This window comes from Lepus europaeus, unplaced genomic scaffold, assembly GCF_033115175.1.
Source record: "Lepus europaeus isolate LE1 unplaced genomic scaffold, mLepTim1.pri SCAFFOLD_30, whole genome shotgun sequence".
Lineage (NCBI taxonomy): Eukaryota > Metazoa > Chordata > Mammalia > Lagomorpha > Leporidae > Lepus > Lepus europaeus.
In genome coordinates this window covers 788,246-814,506 of record NW_026909177.1, presented here as the reverse complement: position 1 = coordinate 814,506, position 26,261 = coordinate 788,246, and positions in this window count along the sequence as shown.

Sequence of the window (26,261 nt, the reverse complement as noted above, 5' to 3'; positions counted from 1 at the left end):
TAATATCAGGAATACACAAACACAGAGTCTCTAGCAGTATTTAGGATTGAGTTAGCCAAAACACAACCGGATATTTCTGGTTTCATCCAGTCATATCTGGACAAACTGGTGTGGAATTCGTATGCAATGCACCGAGAAAATCACAGTAAAAATGGTTTTGGAGTAAAGCAAAGCCTTTTCATTAGGTAAGTAGATAAAATATCATTGATGCAAACAGAATTACCTTGTTTGTTTGCAGCAGTTCCTCTAGCTTTCTCCCTAGAAATACAAATATGTGGAGCTGGTATCTCCATGTTGAAACAATTAGTGTTTTCAAGCAGAAAATTAAATGTTCCCTGGTAAAAAACATTCAAAACAATAAAGTCCATGGATAATATCAGGAATACACAAACATAGAGGCTGTAGCAATATCCTGGATTGAGTGAGCCAAAACAAACCCGGATATTTCCGGTTTCATCCAGTCATATCTGGGCAAAGTAGTGTGGAATTCGTATGCAATGGACCGAGAAAATCACAGTAAAAATGGTTTGGAGAAAAGCAAAGTCTTTTCGTTAGGCAAGTGCATAAAATGTCATCTATACAGACAGCAATATCATGTTTGTTTGCCGCAGTTCCACTAGCTTTCCCCCTAGATGATAGGAATGTGTAGAGCTGGTGTTCCAATGATGAACCAATTAGTGTTTCAACGGTACAAAATTAAATGATCTCTAATAAATACATTCATAACAATAAAGTCCATCGAGAATATCCAGAAAACACAAATACAGAGGCTTTCACAATATTTCGGATTGAGTTAGCCAAAACAAAACCGGATATTTCCGGTTTCATCCTGCCATATCCGGGGAAAGTGGTGTGGAATTCGTATGCAATGGACCAAGAAAATCACAGTAAAAATGGTTTTGGAGAAAAGCAAAGTCTTTTCGTTAGGCAAGTGCATAAAATGTCATCTATACAAACAGCAATATCATGTTTGTTTGTAGCAATTCCTCTAGCTTTCTCCCTAGAAAATCGAATGTGCAGAGCCGTTGTCTAAATGTGGAAACAATTAGTGTTTCAACGGTACAAAATTAAATGTTCCCTGAAAAAGAAATTCAAAAAAATACAGTCCGTGTATAATATCAGGAATACACAAACACAGAGGCTGTAGCAATATTTCAGATTGAGTTAGCCAAAAGACAACTAGATATTTCTGGTTTCATCCAGTCATATCCGGGCAAAGTGGTGTGGAATTCGTATGCAATGGACCGAGAAAATCAGAGGAAAAATGGTTTTGGAGCAAAGCAAAGTCTTTTCATTAGGCAAGTGCATAAAATGTCATCTATACAAACAGAAATATCATGTTTGTTTGCCGCAATTCCTCTAGCTTTCTACATAGAAAATACGAATGTGTAGAGCTGGTGTCTCCAGGTGGAACCAATTAGTGTTTCAACGGTATAAAATTAAATGTTCCCTGATAAAAAACATTCAAAACAATAAAGTCTGTGGATAATATTTAGGAATACACAAACACAGATGGTGTAGCAATATCTGGGATTGAGTTAGCAAAAAACAAAAAACAAACGGATATTTCCGGTTTCATTCAGTCATATCTGGACAAAGTGGTGTGGAATTTGTATGCAATGGACCGAGAAAATCACAGTAAAAATGGTTGGAGAAAATAAAGTCATTTCATTATGGAAGTGTTTAAAATGTGATCTATACAAACAGAAATATCATGATTTTTTTCCCGCAGTTCCTCTAGCTTTGTCCCTAGAAAACACGAATGTGTAGAGCTGGTTTCTCCATGTGCAAACAATTAGTGCTTCCAAGCACAAAATTAAATGTTCCCTGTAAAAAAAATTGAAAAACATAAAGTCCATGGATAATGTCAGGAATACACAAACACAGAGTCTCTAGCAGTATTTAGGATTGAGTTAGCCAAAACACAACTGGATATTTCTGGTTTCATCCAGTCATATCTGGACAAACTGGTGTGGAATTCGTGTGCAATGCACCGAGAAAATCACAGTAAAAATGGTTTTGGAGTAAAGCAAAGCCTTTTCATTAGGTAAGTAGATAAAATATCATCGATGCAAACAGAATTACCTTGTTTGTTTGCAGCAGTTCCTCTAGCTTTCTCCCTAGAAATACAAATATGTGGAGCTGGTATCTCCATGTTGAAACAATTAGTGTTTCAAGCACAAAATTAAATGTTCCCTGGTAAAAAACATTCAAAACAATAAAGTCCATGGATAATATCGGGAATACACAAACATAGAGGCTGTAGCAATATCCTGGATTGAGTGAGCCAAAACAAACCCGGATATTTCCGGTTTCATCCAGTCATATCCGGGCAAAGTGGTGTGGAATTCATATGCAATGGACCGAGAAAATCACAGTAAAAATGGTTTTGGAGAAAAGCAAAGTCTTTTCATTAGGCAAGTGCATAAAATGTCATCGATACAAACAGGAATATCATGTTTGTTTGCCGCAGTTCCTCTAGCTTTCTCCCTAGAAAATACGAATGTGTAGAGCTGTTGTCTCCATGTGTAAACAATTAGTGTTGCGCAGCATAAAATTAAATGTTCCCTGAAAAAAAAACATTCAAAACAATAAAGTCTGTGGATAATATCAGGAATACACAAACACAGAGGCTGTAGCAATAACTGGGATTGAGTTAGCCAAATCAAAACCAGATATTTCTGGTTTCATCCAGTCATATCCGGGCAAAGTGGTGTGGAATTCGTATGCAATGGACCGAGAAAATCAGAGTAAAAATGGTTTTGGAGAAAAGCAAAGTCTTTTCGTTAGGCAAGTGCATAAAGTGTCATCTAGACAAACAGAAATATCATGTTTGTTTGCCGCAGTTCCTCTAGCTTTCTCCCTAGAAAATACGAATGTGTAGAGCTGGTGTCCCCATGATGAACCAATTAGTGTTTCTACGGTACAAAATTAAATGTTCCCTGATAAAAACATTCATAACAATAAAGGACATCGATAATATGCATAAAACACAAACACAGTGGCTTTCACAATATTTCGAATGGAACTAGCCAAAACACAACAGTATGTTCGTGGTTTCATTCTGTCATATCCGGACAAAATGGTGTGGAATTCGTATGCAATGGACAGAGAAAAACACAGTACAAATGCTTTTGAAGAAAAGCAAAGTCTTTTCCTTAGCCAAGTGCATAAAATGTCATCTACACAAACATAAATATCATGTTTGTTTGCCGCAGTTCCTCTACCTTTCTCCCTGGAAAATACGAATATGTAGAGCTTGTTTCTGCATGAGGAACCAATTACTGTATCCAAGCTCAAAATAAAAAGTTCCCCTATAAAAAACTTTCAAAACAATGAAGTCTGTGGATAATTTCCAGAAAACACAAACACAGAGGCTGTAGCAATACCTGGATTGAGTTAGCCAAAACAAAACCAGATAATTCCGGTTTCATCCAGTCATACCCGGACAAACTGGTGTGGAATTCGTATGCAATGGACTGAGAAAATCAGAGTAAAAATGGTTTTGTAGAAATGCAAAGTCTTTTAGTTAGGCAAGTGCATAAAATGTCATCTAGACAAACAGAAATATCATGTTTGTTTGTCACAGGTCCTCTAGCTTTCTCCCTAGAAAATACGAATCTGTAGAGCTGGTGTCTCCATGTGGAACCAATTACTGTTTCCTAGCACAAAATTAAATGTTTCCTGAAAAAAACCTTCAAAACAATAAATTCCGTGGATAATATCATTAATACACAAACACAGAGGCTGTAGCAATATTTCGGATTCAGTTAGCCAAAAGACAACCAGATATTTCTGGTTTCATCCAGTCATATCTGGACAAACTGGTGTAGAATTCGTATGAAATGGACTGAGAAAATCACAGTAAAAATGGTTTTGGAGAAAAGCAAAGCCTTTTTGTTAGGCAAGTGCATAAAATGTCATTGATACAAACAGAAATATCATGTTTGTTTGCCGTAGTTCCTCTAGCTTTCTCCCTAGAAAATATGAATGTGTAGAGCTGGTGTCTCCAGGTGGAACCAATTAGTGTTTAAAAGATCAAAATCTTGACAGGCATTCAAAAAATCAAAGTTTCAAACAATCTGTACTCTAAAATTTCCAGTAAATCCTGGACTTTGGTTTTTCCAGTTTGGGCCCAACTGAAAAAATTGAAGGACCTATGTCTCTCATCTTATAGAGACACCAACTAATCAGGCTATTTGGATTATATTAGAAGGACTGTCAAGATGTGATGTGGTTCCAGACTTTAAGTTTCTATAATGGAAAATGCTATTAATACAAATGTTTGAGAATTAAAAAGTCTAATGATCTTGTGTTCCTAGACATGATAGTTATCTTAATGAGAAAGCCCCAGAGGCCTAAAGTGTTAAATACTTGTAAAATCCTACAGGTGCTTTCAAAAATACTGTGAAGGAAGCAAGTGCCTCTTGTTGGTTGATGAGTTTATAATTTTAAACATGGCGACTTAAAGTCTTTTGTCATCCATAGTTATATATGATGTGCTGCTCATAAAACTAAAGCATTGTTGGTTCTATGTTTAGCTGTCCTCCTATACGTTCCTATGGACTTTTTCCAGCCACTTTTATTGCATTCAGTACTTTGGGATGGCTCTGTAAACAGATGAAGCCAATAATGTACTAACAGTACCAACTGAGAGAAAGTATGGTTAACTGAGGTTACTAAAAACAAAAAGCAATTCAAATCAATTGGCAATCTACAAAAAGAGTTAAAGATTTTAAAAGCTATTATTAAAATTGCTATATTGGTCTATTATGCTATGTTATATGTGTGTACATATTGTATGTCCACATGGGGAAATTTTATTAAGAGTTTTATTTTAAATGGCTTATAGATAAGATTGTCCATAAATTTAAGATGCTAAAATCAATCAAAGATACATTTTAATTTGTGTGACCTGAATCTCTGTATCATATGTTTTATAGGTGTTGGTAGAAAGAAACTAAAAACATTTTAGATGGTTGTGCTTAAGTTTACTGGCTAAACAAACTACACCATGTTAGATATTTAAGAGGTGTTTTCAAATACATGATTCTTAAAATTTATAGAAGGCATTGGACCTTCTGGTAAATGTTTTCTCAAGTTGTTATCTAATGGCTGAAACGGTTTGCTAAGTATTCATGTAATATTGCTATTGTCAGCAAGCGATCTAGGACTTGCTCCCTCATTTCTCTATTCTAAGCCCAACTTGTTCTTTCCTTTCTCTATTCTCTTCAAGGTAGGAAACTAATTCTATTATAAAGGAATCTGTAGGACGCACAATTTAATCTTTAGACCTTATAAAAGAGATGGCTAACATTTTTCTGTAATAGCATAGCCAAAATAAGAACTTAAATAATAATCACATAGCTAGATTTACTTCGCCATCAGCGAAGTATACAGTAAGTAGAAAAAACCTCCCTTTCAGACCAAAGGGAAAGAAAGTTTTTAAGTGAGAATATAATTTTCCTCATGGGCATTGTCTACCTTAGAAAAACTACTACAGAACATGCCTGTGACTATAGACTTGTAGTTCAGGCCACCGAAGATTAGAGATGGGACTTGGGCACTCCCTTGACTTGCATTCTCTGGTCTGCTTTAACACAAACCAGGAGGAAAAGAAAGCTTGGCATCAGAATCAATGGGTGGCAGGCCTATTAATGGCTGATCTGTACAGTGATCTGCCCTCAAGGAGACCCAACAGGCCAGTCCACTGCAGTGGCTTTCAAAGTGGTAAGCCTGGGCTTCAGCAGAAGTCAGCTTGTGAAGAGCCCTGGCAGCTCTGCCAAGAGTTGGATCACTGGAAATGGACCTGCCCTGGAGTCGAAGGATGCCCGGGTCAGAGCCACAGATCTTATTGGCTCTAAGCTGAAAAGCTCTTCGCTCAGCCCAACTTCCAAAGTGACCACTGCAGCTGAGGGGATGGTCAAGTAGGGTCAGCAACATTGCAGGCAGAACTGTAAATTTCTTGTTAGAGATGCCCCCTGCCTTTACCTGGCCAGCTCTCCTCCCAGGCCAGCCAAGTAATGAAAGTCAACAGAGTGCCTTCCCCTAGGAGGCTCACACCTCCCTTAGGATGTACCCCATGTGAAGAGATAGATAGGTCTGGGCCTCTTAACTTACAAGGACTAAAGCCCACCAGATTATTATCAAGCCCCTTCTAGCAGGTTCTATTTGCCTCTCAATCAGAAAATTTACTTGTAGCTTAGACAGCACCTTTCTTAGCTCCTCTAATAATGACTCTGTCCTTTGTTCTAGGCCCTGTCTAGTGCACTCGGGCCTCATTCCTTTGTAATCATAACCTCTACTCTACCACCAATGGCTCTACTCCCAACCTGTGTGTACTGATGGTCCTCTTCCCCACTTAATGCTGTATAATTGTTGAAACCTGGTTAATGCCACTCTTAGGGTCATTGGTTACTATCCTCATTCTGTCTTTTATGACCTTGTCTAAATATGATCAGAGTCGGTGAATTTGGAAGGCTTCCATAGCCTTGGCAACTCATGACGACAGCCTAGGATGGTTACTGGCACCATAAACTAGAGTGTCAATTTGTTAGGTCAACAACAGGAACCACTGTGCACATGCTCCTCATGTGGGATCTCTGTATTTAATGTGCTGTACATTGTGATTTAATGCTATAACTAGTACTCAAACAGTATGTTCCTTCCATAAGGACTAAAAAAAAAAACAAAAAACAAAACAAAGATCAAAATAAAATGTTCCCTGATAAAAAACATTGAAAACAATGAAGTTCGTGGATAATATCATGAATACACAAACACAGAGGCTGTAGCAATATCTGGGATTGAGTTATCCAAAACAAAACCGAATATTTCCGGTTTCATCCAGTCATATCCGGACACTCTGGTGTGGAATCTGAATGAAGTGTACCGAGAAAATCAGAGAAAAATGCTTTTGGAGAAAAGCAAAGTATTTCGTTAGGCAAGTGGATAAATTTTCATCTATACAAACAGAAATATCATGTTGTTTGTCACAGTTCATTTAGCTTTCTCCCTAGAAAATACGAATGTGTAGAGCTGGTGTGTCCATGTAGAACCAATTAGTGTTTTTACGGTACAAAATTAAATGTTCCCTGATAAAAACATTCAAAACAATAAAGTCCATGGATAATATCAGGAATACACTAACACAGAGGCTGTAGCAATATCTGGGATTGAGTTAGCCAAAATAAAACTGGATATTTCCAGTTTCTTCCAGTCATATCCAGACAAATTGGTGTGGAATTCGTATGCAATGGACCGAGAATATCACAGTAAAAATGGTTTTGGAGCAAAGCAAAGTCTTTTCGCTAGGGAAGTGCATAAAATGTTATCTATACAAACAGAAATATCATGTTTGCTTGCCACAGTTCCTCTAGCTTTCTCCCTAGAAAATACAAATGTGTATAGCTGGTGTCCCCATGATGAACGAAATAGTGTTTCAACGGTACAAAATTAAATATTCCCTGATAAAAACATTCAAAACAATAAAGTCCGTGGATAATATCTGGAAAACACCGAGATGCTGTAGCAATATCTTGAATTTAGATAGGCGAAACAAAACCGGATATTTCCTGTTTCATCCTGTCATATCCGGACAAACTGGTGTCGAATTCATTTGAAGTGTACCGAGAAAAACACAAAAAAATGGTTTGGAGAAAAGCAAAGTCTTTTTCTTAGGCAAGTACATAAAATGTCATCTATACAAACAGAAATATCATGTTTGTTTGCCGCCGTTCCTCTAGCTTTCTCCGTAGAAAATATGAATGTGTAGAGCTGGTGTCCCCTTGATGAACCAATTAGTGTTTCTACGGTACAAAATTAAATGTTCCCTGATAAAAATATTCAAAACAATAAAGTCCATCGATAATATCCAGAAAACAAAAAAACAGAGGCTTTCACAATATTTCGGTTTAAGTTAGCCAAAACTGAACCGGATATTTCTGGATTCATCCAGTCATATCCGGACAAAATGGTTTGGTATTCGTATGCAATGGACCGAGAAAATCAGAGTAAAAATGGTTTTGGAGGAAAGCAAAGTCTTTTCGTGGGGCAAGTGCATAAAATGTCATCTATACAAACAGAAATATCATGTTTGTTTGCCGCAGTTCCTCTAGCTTTCTCCCTAGAAAATACGAATGTGTAGAGCTGGTGTCCCAATGATGAACCAAATAGTGTTTCAACGGCACAAAATAAAATGTTCCCTGATAAAAACATTCAAAACAATAAAGTCCGTGGATAATATCCGGAAAACACAAGCATAGAGGCTGTAGCAACATTTCAGATTGAGTTAGCCAAAACCAAACCGGATATTTCCGGTTTCATCCAGTCATATCCATACAAACTGGTGTGGAATTCATTGGAATTGTACCGAGAAAATCACAGAAAAATGGTTTTGGAGAAAAGCAAAGTCTTTTCATTAGGCAAGTGCATAAAATATCATCTCTACAAAAAGAAATATCATGTTTGTTTGCTGCAGTTCCTCTAGCTTTCTCCCTAGAAAATACGAATATGTTAAGCTGGTGTCTCCATGTGGAACCAGTTATTGTATCCAAGCTCAAAATAAAATGCACCCTGATAAAAAATATTCAAAAAAATAAAGTCCATTGATAATATCCAGAAAACACAAACACAGCGGCTGTAGCAATATTTCAGATTGAGCTAATCAAAACACAACCGGATATTTTTGTTTTCATCCAGTAATGTCCGGACAAAGTGTTGTGGAATCCGTATGCAATGGACCGAGAAAATCAGAGTAAAAATGGTTTTGGAGAAAAGCAAAGCCTTTTGGTTAGGGAAGGCATAAAATGTCATCTATACAAACAGAAATATCATGCTTGTTTGCCGCAGTTCCTCTAGCTTTCTCCCTAGAAAATACAAATATTTAGAGCTGGTGTCTCCATGTGGAACCAATTAGTGTTTCAAAGCACAAAATTAAATGTTCCACGAAAAAAAAATTCAAAAAAATAAAGGCCCTGGATAATATCAGGAATACACTAACACAGAGGCTGTAGCAATATCTGGGATTGAGTTTGCGAAAAAAAAAATGAATATTTCCGGTTACATCCAGTCATATCCGGACTAACTGGTGTGGAATTCGTATGCAATGGACCAAGAAAATCACAGTAAAAATGGTTTTAGAGAAAAGCAAAGTCTTTTCGTGGGGCAAGTGCATAAAATGTCATCTATACAAACAGAAATATCATGTTTGTTTGCCGCAGTTCCTCTAGCTTTCTCCCTAGAAAATACGAATGTGTAGAGCTGGTGTCCCAATGATGAACCAAATAGTGTTTCAACGGCACAAAATAAAATGTTCCCTGATAAAAACATTCAAAACAATAAAGTCCGTGGATAATATCCGGAAAACACAAGCATAGAGGCTGTAGCAACATTTCAGATTGAGTTAGCCAAAACCAAACCGGATATTTCCGGTTTCATCCAGTCATATCCATACAAACTGGTGTGGAATTCATTGGAATTGTACCGAGAAAATCACAGAAAAATGGTTTTGGAGAAAAGCAAAGTCTTTTCATTAGGCAAGTGCATAAAATATCACCTCTACAAAAAGAAATATCATGTTTGTTTGCTGCAGTTCCTCTAGCTTTCTCCCTAGAAAATACGAATATGTTAAGCTGGTGTCTCCATGTGGAACCAGTTACTGTATCCAAGCTCAAAATAAAATGTACCCTGATAAAAAATATTCAAAAAAATAAAGTCCATTGATAATATCCAGAAAACACAAACACAGCGGCTGTAGCAATATTTCAGATTGAGCTAATCAAAACACAACCGGATATTTTTGTTTTCATCCAGTAATGTCCGGACAAAGTGTTGTGGAATCCGTATGCAATGGACCGAGAAAATCAGAGTAAAAATGGTTTTGGAGAAAAGCAAAGCCTTTTGGTTAGGGAAGGCATAAAATGTCATCTATACAAACAGAAATATCATGCTTGTTTGCCGCAGTTCCTCTAGCTTTCTCCCTAGAAAATACAAATATTTAGAGCTGGTGTCTCCATGTGGAACCAATTAGTGTTTCAAAGCACAAAATTAAATGTTCCACGAAAAAAAAATTCAAAAAAATAAAGGCCCTGGATAATATCAGGAATACACAAACACAGAGGCTGTAGCAATATCTGGGATTGAGTTTGCGAAAAAAAAAATGAATATTTCCGGTTACATCCAGTCATATCCGGACTAACTGGTGTGGAATTCGTATGCAATGGACCAAGAAAATCACAGTAAAAATGGTTTTAGAGAAAAGCAAAGTCTTTTCTTTAGGAAAGTGCATAAAATGTCATCTATACAAACAGAAATATCAGGTTTGTTTGCCTCAGTTCCTCTAGCTTTCTCGCTAGAAAATACAAACATTTAGAGATGGTGTCTCCATGTGGAAAGAATTAGTGTTTCGCAGCCCAAAATTCAATGTTCCCCATAAAAAACATTCAAAAAATATAGTCTGTGGATAATATCAGGAATACACAAACACAGAGGCTGTAGCAATATTTGGGATTGAGTTAGCCAAAACACAACCAGATATTTCTGGTTTCATCCAATCACATCCGGAAAAACTCGTGTGGAATTCTTATGCAATGGACCGAGAAAATCGCAGGAAAAATGCTTTTGGAGAAAAGCAAAGTCTTTTCATTAGGCAAGTAGATAAAATATCATCGATACAAACATAAATATCATGTTTGTGTGCGGCAGTTCCTCTAGCTTTCTACCTAGAAAATACAAACATGTAGAGCTGGTGTCTCCATGTGAAACCAATTAGTGTTTCCAAGCTCAATATTAATTGTTCCCTGATAAAAAACATTCAAAACAATAAAGTCCGTGGATAATATCAGGAATACACAAACACAGAGGCTGTGGCAATATTTCATATTGAGTTAGCGAAAACAAAACCGGATATTTCTGGTTTCATCCAGTCATATCCGGACAACCAGGTGTGGAATTCGTATGCAATGGACTGAGAAAATCACAGTAAAAATGGTTTTGGAGAAAAGCAAACTCTTTTCGCTAGGCAAGTGCATAAAATGTCATCTATACAAACAGAAATATCAAGTTTGTTTGTCGCAGTTCCTCTAGCTTTCTCCCAGGAAAAAATGAATGTGTAGATCTGGTGTCCCCATGTGGAACCAATTAGTGTTTCCAAGCCCAAAATGAAATGTTCCCTGATAAAAACATTCAAAACAATAAAGTCCGTGGATAATATCAGGAATACACAAACACAGAGGCTGTAGCAATATCTGTGATTGAGTTAGTCAAAATAAAACCGGATATTTCTGGTTTCATCCAGTCATATGCGGACAAACTGGTGTGGAATTCCTATGCAATGGACCGAGAAAATCACTGTAAAAATGCTTTTGGAGCAAAGCAAAGTCTTTTCGCTAGGCAAGTGCATAAAATGTCATCTATACAAACAGAAATATCATTTTTGTTTGCCGCAGTTCCTCTAGCTTTCCGACTAGAAAATACGAATATGTTCAGCTGGTGTCTCCATGAGGACCAATTACTGCATCTAAGCTCAAAATAAAATATTCCCCGATAAAACATTCACAACAATAATGTCCATCGATAATATCCAGAAAACACAAACACAGAGTCTTTCACAGTATTTCAGATTGAGTTAGCCAAAACACAACCAGATATTTCTGTTTTCATCCAATCATACCCGGACAAACTGGTGTGGAATTCGTATGCAATGTACCAAGAAAATGACAGTAAAAATTATTTTGGAGCAAAGCAACGTCTTTTCGTTAGGCAAGTGCATAAAATATCATCTATACAAACAGAAATATCATGTTTGTTTGCCGCAGTTCCTCTGGCTTTCTCCCTAGAAAATACAAATATATAGAGCTTCTGTCTCCATTTGGAACCAATTAGTGTATCCAACAAAAAAGTAAAGGTTCCCTGATAATAAACATTCCAAACAATAAAGTCCGTGGATTATATCAGGAATACACAAACACAGAGGCTGTAGCAATATCTGGGATTCAGTTAGCCAAAAAAAAACCGGATATTTCCGGTGTCATCCAGTCATATCCGGACAAACTGTTGTGGAATTCAGAAGCAATGGACCGAGAAAATTACAGTAAAATTGGTTTTGGAGAAAAGCAGAGTGTTTTCATTAGGGTAGTGCATAAAATGTCATCTATACAAACAGAAATATCATGTTTGTTTGCCGCCGTTCCTCTAGCTTTCTCCGTAGAAAATATGAATGTGTAGAGCTGGTGTCCCCTTGATGAACCAATTAGTGTTTCTACGGTACAAAATTAAATGTTCCCTGATAAAAATATTCAAAACAATAAAGTCCATCGATAATATCCAGAAAACAAAAAAACAGAGGCTTTCACAATATTTCGGTTTAAGTTAGCCAAAACTGAACCGGATATTTCTGGATTCATCCAGTCATATCCGGACAAAATGGTTTGGTATTCGTATGCAATGGACCGAGAAAATCAGAGTAAAAATGGTTTTGGAGGAAAGCAAAGTCTTTTCGTGGGGCAAGTGCATAAAATGTCATCTATACAAACAGAAATATCATGTTTGTTTGCCGCAGTTCCTCTAGCTTTCTCCCTAGAAAATACGAATGTGTAGAGCTGGTGTCCCAATGATGAACCAAATAGTGTTTCAACGGCAAAAAATAAAATGTTCCCTGATAAAAACATTCAAAACAATAAAGTCCGTGGATAATATCCGGAAAACACAAGCATAGAGGCTGTAGCAACATTTCAGATTGAGTTAGCCAAAACCAAACCGGATATTTCCGGTTTCATCCAGTCATATCCATACAAACTGGTGTGGAATTCATTGGAATTGTACCGAGAAAATCACAGAAAAATGGTTTTGGAGAAAAGCAAAGTCTTTTCATTAGGCAAGTGCATAAAATATCATCTCTACAAAAAGAAATATCATGTTTGTTTGCTGCAGTTCCTCTAGCTTTCTTCCTAGAAAATACGAATATGTTCAGCTGGTGTCTCCATGTGGAACCAGTTACTGTATCCAAGCTCAAAATAAAATGTACCCTGATAAAAAATATTCAAAAAAATAAAGTCCATTGATAATATCCAGAAAACACAAACACAGCGGCTGTAGCAATATTTCGGATTGAGCTAATCAAAACACAACTGGATATTTTTGTTTTCATCCAGTAATGTCCGGACAAAGTGTTGTGGAATTCGTATGCAATGGACCGTGAAAATCATAGCAAAAATGGTTTTGGAGAGAAGCAAAGTTTTTTTTTTTGTTAGGCATGTGCATAAAATATCATTGATACAAACAGAAATATCATGTTTCTTTGCCGCAGTTCCTCTAGCTTTCTCCCTAGAAAATACGAATGTGTAGAGCTGGTGTCTCCATGTGGAACCAATTAGTGTTTCCAAGATCAAAATAAAATATTCCCTGAAAAAAAACATTCAAAACAGTAAAGTCCGTGGATAATATCAGGAATACACAAACACATAGGCTGTAGCAATATTGCGATTTAGTTAGCCAAAACACAACCGGATATTTCCTGGTTCATCCAGTCATATTCGGACAAACTGTTGTGGAATTCGTATGCAATGGACCGAGAAAATCACAGTAAAAATGGTTTTGGATAAAAGCAAAGTCTTTCCGTTAGGCAAGTGCATAAAATGTCATCTATACAAACAGAAATATCATGTTTGTTTGCCGCAGTTCCTCTAGCTTTCTCCCTAGAAAATACGAATGTGTAGAGCTGGGGTGTCTCCATGTGGAACCAATTACTGTATCCAAGCTCAATATAATATGTTACCTGATAAAAAACATTAGAAAAAATAAAGTCCATTGATAATATCGAGTAAACACAAACACAGAGGCTGTAGCAATATCTGGTATTGAGTTAGCCAAAACACAACCGGATATTTCCAGTTTCATCTAGTCATATCCGGACAAACTGGTGTGGAATTCCTTTGCAATCGACTGAGGAAATCACAGTCAAAATGGTTTTGGAGGAAAGCAAAATCTTTTCGTTAGACAAGTGCATAAAATGTCATCTATACAAACAGAAATATCATGTTTGTTTGCCGCAGTTCCTCTAGCTTTCTCCCAATAAAACACGAATGTGTAGAGCTGGTGTCCCATGATGAACCAATTAGTATTTCAACGGTACAAAATTAAATGTTCCCTGATGAAAACATTTAAAACAATAAAGTCCGTAGATAATATGAGGAATACACAAATACAGAGGCTGTAGCAATATCTCGGATTGAGTTAGCCAAAAGAAAACCGGATATTTCCAGTTTCATACAGTCATATCCATACAAACTGGTGTCGAATTCATTTGAATTGTACCGAGAAAATCACAGTAAAAATGCTTTTGGAGAAAAGCAAAGTCTTTTCGCTAGGCAAATGCATAAAATGTCATCGATACAAACAGAAATATTGTGTTTGTTTCCCGCAGTCCTCTAGCTTTCTCCCTAGAAAATATGTACATGTTCAGCTGGTGATCCCATGATATAATAATTAGTGTTTCAACGGTACAAAATGCAATGTTCCCCGATAAAAAACATTAGAAACAATAAAGTCCATTGATAATATCCAGAAAACAAAAACACAGAGGCTGTAGCAATATCTGAGATTGAGTTAGCCAAAACACAACCGTATATTTCCGGTTTCATCCAGTCATATCCGGACAAAGTGGTTTGGAATTCGTATGCAATGGACCAAGAAAATCACAGTAAAAATGGTTTTGGAGAAAAGCAAAGTGTTTTCGTTAGGCATGTGCATAAAATGTCATCGATACAAACAGAAATATCATGTTTGTTTGCCACAGTTCCTCTAGCTTTCTCCCTAGAAAATACGAATGTGTAGAGCTGGTGTCCCCATGATGAACCAATTAGTGTTTCAACGTTACAAAATGAAATGTTCCCTGATAAAAACATTCAAAACAATAAAGTCCATCGATAATATCCAGAAAACACAAACACAGAGGCTTTCACAATATTTCGGATTGAGGTAGCCAAAACACAACTGGATATTTCTGGTTTAATCCAGTCATATCCGGACAAACGGGAGTGGAATTCGTATGCAACGGGTCGCGAAAATCACACTAAAAATGGTTTTGGAGAAAAGCAAAGTCTTTTCGTTAGACAAGTGCATAAAATGTCATCGATACAAACAGAAATATCATGTTTGTTTCTCACAGTTCCTCTAGCTTTCTCCCTAGAAAATACGAATGTGTAGAGCTGGTGTCTCCATGTGGAAGCAAGTAGTGATTCCAAGCACAAAATTAAATGTTCCCTAATAAAAAACATTCAAGATAGTAAATTCCGTGGATAATATAATGAATACACAAAAACAGAGGCTGTAGCAATATGTGGGATTGATTTAGCAATAACACAACCGGATATTTCCGGATTCATCCAGTCATATCCGGACAAAGTGGTGTGGAATTCGTATGCAATGGACCGAGAAAATCACAGTACAAATGGTTTTGAAGAAAAGCAAAGTCTTTCCGTTTTTAAGTGCATGAAATGTCATCTACACAAACAGAAATATCATGTTTGTTTGCCGCAGTTCCTCTAGCTTTCTCTGTAGAAAATACGAATGTGTAGAGCTGCTGTTCCCATGATGAACCCATTAGTGTTTCCACGGTACAAAATTAAATGTTCCCTGATAAAAACATTCAAAACAATAAAGAAGAAAGTACGTGGATAATATCCAGAAAACACAAACACAGAGGCTTTCACAATATTTCGGATTGAGTTAGCCAAAACACAACCGGATATTTCTGATTTCATCCGGTCATATCCGGACAAAGTGGTGTGGAATTCCTATGCAATGGACCGAGAAAATCACAGTACAAATGGTTTTGGAGAAAAATAAAGTCTTGTCGTTATGCAAGTGCATAAAAAGTCATCGATACAAACAGAAATATCATGTTTGTTTGCCGCAGTTCCTCTAGCTTTCTCCCTAGAAAATACGAATGTGTAGAGCTGGTGTCTCCATGTGGAACCAATTAGTGAATCCAACCAAAAATTTAATGTTCCCTGATAAAAAACATTCAAAACAATAAAGTCCGTGGATTATATCTGGAATACAAAAACACAAAGGATATTGCAATATCTTTGATTGAGTTAGGCAAAAGAAACCGGATATTTCCGGTGTCATCCAGTCATATCCGGACAAACTGCTGCGAAATTCGTATGCAGTTGACCGAGAAAATCACAGTGAAAATGGTTTTGGAGAAAAGCATAGTCTTTTTTTAGGGTAGTGCATAAAATGTCATCTATACATACAGAAATATCATTTATGTTTGCCGCAGTTCCTCTAGCTTTCTCCCTAGAAATAAGTATATGTTCAGCTGTTTTCCCCATGATATACCAATTAATGTTTCAATGGTACAAAATGAAATGTTCCCCGATAAAAAACATTAGAAAAAATAAAGTCCATCGATAATATCCAGTAAACACAAACACAGAGGCTGTAGCAATATCTGGGTTTAGTTAGCCAGAACACAACCGGATATTTCTGGTTTCATCCAGTCATATCCGGACAAACTGGTGTTAAATTCGTATGCAATGGACCGAGAAAATCACAGTAAAAATGGTTTTGGAGAAAAGCAAAGTCTCTCCGTTAGGCAAGTGCATAAAATGTCATCTATACAAACAGAAATATCATGTTTGTTTGCTGCAGTTCCTCTAGCATTCTCCCTAGAAAATTGAATGTGTAGAGCTTGTGTCTCCATGTGAAACCAATTACTGTATCCAAGCTCAAAATAAAATGCTCCCCGATAAAAAACTTTCCAAAAAATAAAGTCTGTGAATAATATCCAGAAAACCAAAACACAGAGGCTGTAGCAATATCTGGGATTGAGTTAGCCAAAACACAACCGTATATTTCTGGTTTCCTCCAGTCATATACGGAAAAAGTGGTATGGAATTTGTATGCATTGGGATGAGAAAATCACACTAAAAATGGTTTGGAGAGCTGGTGTCTCCATGTGGAACCAATTAGTGATTCCAACCAAAAATTTAATGTTCCCTGATAAAAAACATTCAAAACAATAAAGTCCGTGGATTATATCTGGAATACAAAAACACAAAGGATATTGCAATATCTTTGATTGAGTTAGGCAAAAGAAACCGGATATTTCCGCTGTCATCCAGTCATATCCGGACAAACTGCTGCGGAATTCGTATGCAGTTGACCGAGAAAATCACAGTAAAAATGGTTTTGGAGAAAAGCAGTCTTTTTGTTAGGGTAGTGCATGAAATGTCATCTATACAAACAGAAATATCATGTATGTTTGCCGCAGTTCCTCTAGCTTTCTCCCTAGAAATATGTATATGTTCAGCTGGTGTCTCCATGTGGAACAAATTCTGTAGTCAAGCTCAAAATAAAATGTTCTCTGATAAAAAACATTCAAAAAAATAAAGTGCCTTGATAATATCCAGAAAACACAAACACAGAGGCTTTCACAATATTTCGGATTGAGTTAGCCAAAACACAACCGGATATTTCTGTTTTCATCTAGTCATATCCGGACAAAGTGGTGTGGAATTCGTATGCAATCGACTGAGAAAATCACAGTAAAAATGGTTTTGGAGAAAAGCAAAGTCTTTTCGTTAGGCAAGTGCATAAAATGTCATCGATACAAACAGAAATATCATGTTTGTTTGCTGCAGTTCCTCTAGCTTCCTCCCTAGAAAATACGAATATGTTAAGCGGGTGTCTCCATGTGGAAAAAATACTGTATCCAAGCTCAAAATAAAATGTTACCCGATAAAAAACATTCAAAAAAAATAAAGTCCGTTGATAATATCAAGAAAACACAAATGCAGAGGCTTTCACAATATTTCGGATTGAGTTAGCCAAAACAAACTAGATATTTCCGTTTTCATCCAGTCATATCCGGACAAAATGGTGTGGAATTCGCATGCAATGGACCGAGAAAATCACAGTAAAAATGGTTTGGAGAAAAGCAAAGTCTTTACGTTAGGCAAGTGCATAAAATGTCATCGATACAAACAGAAATATCATGTTTGTTTGTCGCAGTTCCTCTAGCTTTCTCCCTAGAAAATACGAATGTGTAGAGCTGGTGTCTCCATGTGGAACCAATTAGTGATTCCAAGCACAAATGAAATGTTCCCTGATAAAAACATTCAAAACAATAAAGTCCGTGGATAATATCAGGAATACACAAACACAGAGGCTGTGCAATATCGGGGATTGAGTTAGCCAAAACAAAACCGGATATTTCTGGTTTCATCGCGTCATATCCGGTAAACTGGTGTGGAATTCGTATGCATTGGACTGAGATATTCACAGTAAAAATGGTTTTGGAGTAAAGCAAAGTCTTTTCATTAGGCAAGTGCATAAAATGTCATCTATACAAAAGAAATACGTTTGTTTGCCGCAGTTCCTCTAGCTTTATCCAAAGAAAATACTAATGTGTAGAGTTGGTGTCCCATGATGAACCAATTAGTGTTTCAATGGTACAAATTAAATGTTCCCTGATAAAAACATTCAAAACCATAAAGCCCATCGATAATATCCAGAAAACACAAACACAGAGGCTTTCACAATATTTTGATTGAGTTAGCCAAAACACAACCGGATATTTCCGGTTTCATCCACTCAATCTGTACAAACTGGTGTGGAATTCATATGCCATGGTTTGAGAAAATCACAGTAAAAATGGTTTTGGAGAAAAGCAAAGTCTTTTCATTAGGCAAGTGCATAAAATATCATCTATACAAACAGAAATATCATGTTTGTTTGCCGCAGTTCCTCTAGCTTTCTCCCTAGAAAATACGAATATATTAATCTGGTGTCCATGTGGACGAATTACTGTATCCAAGCTCAAAATAAAATGTTCCCCGATAAAAAAACATTCAAAAAAAATAAAGTCTGATGATAATATCCAGAAAACACAAACACAGAGGCTATAGCAATATTTGGGATTGAGTTAGCCAAAACAAAACCGGATATTTCTGGTTTCATCCAGTCATATCCTGACAAACTGGTGTGGTATTCTTATGCAATGGACCGAGAAAATCACAGTAAAAATGGTTTGGAGAAAAGCAAAGTCTTTTCGTTAGGCAAGTGCATAAAATGTCATCGATACAAACAGAAATATTGTATGTTTGCCGCAGTTCCTCTAGCTTTCTCCCTTGAAAATACGAATGTGTAGAGGTGCTGATCCCATGATGAACCCATTAGTGTTTCCACGGTACAAAATTAAATGTTCCCTGATAAAAACATTCAAAACAATAAAGAATAAAGTCCGTGGATAATATCCAGAAAACACAAACACAGATGCTTTCACAATATTTCGGATTGAGCTAGCGAAAACACAACCGGATATTTCTAGTTTCAACCGGTCATATCTGGACAAAGTGGTGTGGAATTCCTATGCAATGGACCGAGAAAATCACAGTACAAATGTTTTTGGAGAAAAATAAAGTCTTGTCGTTAGGCAAGTGCATCAAATGTCATCTATACAAACAGAAATATCATGTTTGTTTCCCGCAGTTCCTGTAGCTTTCTCCCTAAAAAATACGAATGTGTAGAGCTTCTGTTCCCATGATGAACCAATTCGTGTTTCCACGGTACAAAACTAAATGTTCCCTGATAAAAACATTCAAAACAATAAAGAATAAAGTCCGTGGATAATATCCAGAAAACACAAACACAGAGGCTGTAGCAATACCTGGGATTGAGTTAGCCAAAACACAACCGGATATTTCTGGTTTCATCCGGTCATATCCGGACAAAGTGGTGTGGAATTCCTATGCAATGGACCGAGAAAATCACAGTACAAATGGTTTTGGAGAAAAATAAAGTCTTGTCGTTAGGCAAGTGCATAAAATGACATCTATACAAACAGAAATATCATGTTTGTTTCCTGCAGTTCCTCTAGCTTTCTCCCTAGAAAATACGAATGTGCAGAGCTGGTGTCTCCATGTGGAACCAATTAGTGTTTCCAAGCATAAAATTAAATGTTCCCTGATAAAAAGCATTCAAAACAATGAAGTCCGTGGATAATATCAGGAATACGCAAACACAGAGGCTGTAGCAACATCTGGTATTGAGTTAGCCAAAACAAAATTGGATATTTCCGGTTTCATCGAGTCATATCCGGTACTGGTGTGGAATTCGTATGCAGTAGACCGAGAAGAGAAAATCACAGTACAAATGGTTTTGGAGCAAAGCAAAGTCTTTTCCCTAGGCAACTGTATAAAATGTCATCTATACAAACAGAAATGTCATGTTTGTTTGCCGCAGTTCCTCTAGCTTTCTCCCTAGAAAATAGGAATCTGTAGAGCTGGTGTCCCCATGATGAACCAATTAGTGTTTCCAAGGTACAAAATTGAATGTTCCCTGATAAAAGTATTTAAAAAATAAAGTCCATCGATAATATCCAGAAAACACAAACGCAGAGGCTGCCGCAATTTTTGGGATTGAGTTAGCCGAAACAAAACCGGATATTTCCGGTTTTATCCAGTCATATCCGTACAATCTGTTGTGGGATTCATATGACATGTACCGAGAAAATCACAGTAAAAATGGTTTTGGAGAAAAGCAAAGTCTTTTTGTTAGGCAAGTGCGTAAAATGTCATCGATACAAACAGAAATATCATGTTTGTTTCCTGCAGTTCCTCTAGCTTTCTCCATAGAAAATTCGAATGTGTAGAGCTGTTGTCCCCATGATGAACCAATTAGTGTTTCAACGGTACAAAATTAAATGTTCCCTGATAAAAACATTCAAAACAATGAAGTCTGTGGTAATATCAGGAATACACAAAGACAGATGCTGTAGCAATATCTGGGATTGAGTTAGCCAAAACAAAACAGGATATTTCCGGTTTCATCGAGTCATATCCGGTACTGGTGTGCAATTCGTATGCAATGGGCCGAGAAAATTGCAGTAAAAATGGTTTTGGAGAACAGCAAAGTCTTTTCGTTAACAAGTGCATAAAATGTCATCTATACAAACAGAAATATCATGTTTGTTTGTCGCAGTTCCTCTAGCTTTCTCACTAGAAAATACGAATATGTTCAGCTGGTGTCTCCATGTGGAACCAATTACTGTATCCAAGCTCAAAATAAAATGTTCCTCGATGAAAAATATTCCAAAAAAAAATAAAGTCTGCTGATAATATCCAGAAAACGCAAACACAGAGGCTTTCACAATATTTCGGTTTGAGTTAGCCAAAACACAACCGGATACTTCTGGTTTCATCCAGTCTTATCCGGAAAAAGTGGTGTGGAATTCGTATGCAATGGACTGAGAAAATGACAGTAAAAATGGTTTTGGAGAAAAGCAAAGTCTTTTTGTTAGGCAAGTGCATAAAATGTCATCGATACAAACAGAAATATCATGCTTGTTTCCCGCAGTTCCTCTAGCTTTCTCCCTAGAAAATATGAATATGTTCAGCTGGAGTCTCCATGTGGAACCAACTATTGTATCCAAGCTCAAAATAAAATATTCCCCGATAAAAAACATTGAAAAAAAATAAAGTCCCTTGATAATATCCAGAAAACACAAACACAGAGGCTATAGCAATATTTGGGATTGAGTTAGCCAAAACAAAACCGGATATTTCTGGTTTCATCCAGTCATATCCTGACAAACTGGTGTGGTATTCTTATGCAATGGACCGAGAAAATCACAGTAAAAATGGTTTGGAGAAAAGCAAAGTCTTTTCGTTAGGCAAGTGCATAAAATGTCATCGATACAAACAGAAATATTGTGTGTTTGCCGCAGTTCCTCTAGCTTTCTCCCTTGAAAATACGAATGTGTAGAGGTGCTGATCCCATGATGAACCCATTAGTGTTTCCACGGTACAAAATTAAATGTTCCCTGATAAAAACATTCAAAACAATAAAGAATAAAGTCCGTGGATAATATCCAGAAAACACAAACACAGATGCTTTCACAATATTTCGGATTGAGCTAGCGAAAACACAACCGGATATTTCTAGTTTCAACCGGTCATATCTGGACAAAGTGGTGTGGAATTCCTATGCAATGGACCGAGAAAATCACAGTACAAATGTTTTTGGAGAAAAATAAAGTCTTGTCGTTAGGCAAGTGCATCAAATGTCATCTATACAAACAGAAATATCATGTTTGTTTCCCGCAGTTCCTGTAGCTTTCTCCCTAAAAAATACGAATGTGTAGAGCTTCTGTTCCCATGATGAACCAATTCGTGTTTCCACGGTACAAAACTAAATGTTCCCTGATAAAAACATTCAAAACAATAAAGAATAAAGTCCGTGGATAATATCCAGAAAACACAAACACAGAGGCTGTAGCAATACCTGGGATTGAGTTAGCCAAAACACAACCGGATATTTCTGGTTTCATCCGGTCATATCCGGACAAAGTGGTGTGGAATTCCTATGCAATGGACCGAGAAAATCACAGTACAAATGGTTTTGGAGAAAAATAAAGTCTTGTCGTTAGGCAAGTGCATAAAATGACATCTATACAAACAGAAATATCATGTTTGTTTCCTGCAGTTCCTCTAGCTTTCTCCCTAGAAAATACGAATGTGCAGAGCTGGTGTCTCCATGTGGAACCAATTAGTGTTTCCAAGCATAAAATTAAATGTTCCCTGATAAAAAACATTCAAAACAATGAAGTCCGTGGATAATATCAGGAATACGCAAACACAGAGGCTGTAGCAACATCTGGTATTGAGTTAGCCAAAACAAAAACGGATATTTCCGGTTTCATCGAGTCATATCCGGTACTGGTGTGGAATTCGTATGCAGTAGACCGAGAAGAGAAAATCACAGTACAAATGGTTTTGGAGCAAAGCAAAGTCTTTTCCCTAGGCAACTGTATAAAATGTCATCTATACAAACAGAAATGTCATGTTTGCTTGCCGCAGTTCCTCTAGCTTTCTCCCTAGAAAATAGGAATCTGTAGAGCTGGTGTCCCCATGATGAACCAATTAGTGTTTCCAAGGTACAAAATTGAATGTTCCCTGATAAAAGTATTTAAAAAATAAAGTCCATCGATAATATCCAGAAAACACAAACGCAGAGGCTGCCGCAATTTTTGGGATTGAGTTAGCCGAAACAAAACCGGATATTTCCGGTTTTATCCAGTCATATCCGTACAATCTGTTGTGGAATTCATATGACATGTACCGAGAAAATCACAGTAAAAATGGTTTTGGAGAAAAGCAAAGTCTTTTCATTAGGCAAGTGCATAAAATGTCATCTATACAAACAGAAATATCATGTTTGTGTGCCGCAGATCCTCTAGCTTTCTCCCTAGAAAATACGAATATGTAGAGCTGGTGTCTCCATGTGGAACCAATTACTGTATCCAAGCTCAAAGTAAAATGTTCCATGATAGAAAACATTCAACACAATAAAGTCCGGGGATAATATCCGGAAAACACAAACACAGTGGCTATAGCAATATCTGGAATTGAGTTAGCCAAAACAAAACCGGATATTTCCCGTTTCATCCACTCAATCTGTACAAACTGGTGTGGAATTCAATGAACTGTACTGAGAAAATCAAAGTAAAAATGGTTTTGGAGAAAAGCAAATTCTTTTCGTTAGGCAAGTGCATAAAATGTCATCTATACAAATAGAAATATCAAGTTTGTTTGCCAGAGTTCCTCTGGCTTTCTCCATAGAAAATACGAATGTATAGAGCTGGTGTCCCCAAGATGAACCAATTAGTGTTTCTACGGTACAAAATTAAATATTCCCTTATAAAAAAATTCAAAACTATAAAATCCATCGATAATATCCAGAAAATACAAACACAGAGGCTTTCATAATATTTCGGATTGAGTTAGCCAAAACAGAACCGGATATTTCCGGTTTCATCCAGTCATATCCGGAAAGTGGTGTGGAATTCATATGCAATGGACCAAGAACATCACAGTAAAAATGGTTTTGGAGAAAAGCAAAGTCTTTTCGTTAGGCAAGTGCATAAAATGTCATCTACACAAACGGAAATACGATGTTTGTTTGTCGCAGTTCCTCTAGATATCTCACTAGAAAATACGAATATGTTCAGCTGGTGTCTCCATGTGGAACCAATTACTGTATCCAAGCTCAAAATAAAATGTTCCCCGATGAAAAACATTCCAAAAAAAAAAATAAAGTCTGCTGATAATATCCAGAAAACGCAAACACAGAGGCTTTCACAATATTTCGGTTTGAGTTAGCCAAAACACAACTGGATATTTCTGGTTTCATCGAGTCATATCCGGAAAAAGTGGTGTGGAATTCGTATGCAATGGACTGAGAAAATGACAGTAAAAATGGTTTTGGAGAAAAGCAAAGTCTTTTTGTTAGGCAAGTGCGTAAAATGTCATCGATACAAACAGAAATATCATGTTTGTTTCCCTAGTTCCTCTAGCTTTCTCCATAGAAAATACGAATGTGTAGAGCTGTTGTCCCCATGATGAACCAATTAGTGTTTCAACGGTACAAAATTAAATGTACCCTGATAAAAACATTCAAAACAATGAAGTCTGTGGTAATATCAGGAATACACAAAGACAGATGCTGTAGCAATATCTGGGATTGAGTTAGCCAAAACAAAACAGGATATTTCTGGTTTCATCGAGTCATATCCGGTACTGGTGTGCAATTCGTATGCAATGGGCCGAGAAAATTGCAGTAAAAATGGTTTTGGAGAACAGCAAAGTCTTTTCGTTAACAAGTGCATAAAATGTCATCTAGACAAACAGAAATATCATGTTTGTTTGTCGCAGTTCCTCTAGCTTTCTCACTAGAAAATACGAATATGTTCAGCTGGTGTCTCCATGTGGAACCAATTACTGTATCCAAGCTCAAAATAAAATGTTCCCCGATGAAAAACATTCCAAAAAAAAAAAATAAAGTCTGCTGATAATATCCAGAAAACGCAAACACAGAGGCTTTCACAATATTTCGGTTTGAGTTAGCCAAAACACAACTGGATATTTCTGGTTTCATCGAGTAATATCCGGAAAAAGTGGTGTGGAATTCGTATGCAATGGACTGAGAAAATGACAGTAAAAATGGTTTTGGAGAAAAGCAAAGTCTTTTTGTTAGGCAAGTGCATAAAATGTCATCGATACAAACAGAAATATCATGTTTGTTTCCCTAGTTCCTCTAGCTTTCTCCATGGAAAATACGAATGTGTAGAGCTGTTGTACCCATGATGAACCAATTAGTGTTTCAACGGTACAAAATTAAATGTTCCCTGATAAACACATTCAAAACAATGAAGTCCGTGGTAATATCAGGAATACACAAACACAGAGGCTGTAGCAATATCTGGGATTGAGTTAGCCAAAACAAAACAGGATATTTCCGGTTTCATCGTGTCATATCCGGTACTGTTGTGCAATTCGTATGCAATGGACCGAGAAAATTGCAGTAAAAATGGTTTTGGAGAACAGCAAAGTCTTTTCGTTAACAAGTGCATAAAATGTCATCTATACAAACAGAAATATCATGCTTGTTTGCCACAGTTCCTCTAGCGTTCTCCCTAGAAAATAAGAATGTGTAGAGCTGGTGTCCCCATGATGAACCAATTAGTGTTTGCACGGTACAAAATTAAATGTTCCTTGATAAAAACATTCAAAACAATAAAGTCCATCGATAATATCCAGAAAACACAAACACAGAGGCTTTCACAATATTTCGGATTGAGTTAGCCAAAACACAACCGGATATTTCTGGTTTCATCCAGTCATATCCCGACAAAGTGGTGTGGAATTCGTATGCAGTGGACCGAGAAAATCACAGTAAAAATTATTTTGGAGAAAAGCAAAGTCTTTTCGCTAGGCAAGTGCATAAAATGTCATCGATACAAACAGAAATATCATGCTTGTTTCCCGCAGTTCCTCTAGCTTTCTCCCTAGAAAATATGAATATGTTCAGCTGGAGTCTCCATGTGGAACCAACTATTGTATCCAAGCTCAAAATAAAATATTCCCCGATAAAAAACATTGAAAAAAAATAAAGTCCCTTGATAATATCCAGAAAACACAAACACAGAGGCTATAGCAATATTTGGGATTGAGTTAGCCAAAACAAAACCGGATATTTCTGGTTTCATCCAGTCATATCCTGACAAACTGGTGTGGTATTCTTATGCAATGGACCGAGAAAATCACAGTAAAAATGGTTTGGAGAAAAGCAAAGTCTTTTCGTTAGGCAAGTGCATAAAATGTCATCGATACAAACAGAAATATTGTGTGTTTGCCGCAGTTCCTCTAGCTTTCTCCCTTGAAAATACGAATGTGTAGAGGTGCTGATCCCATGAT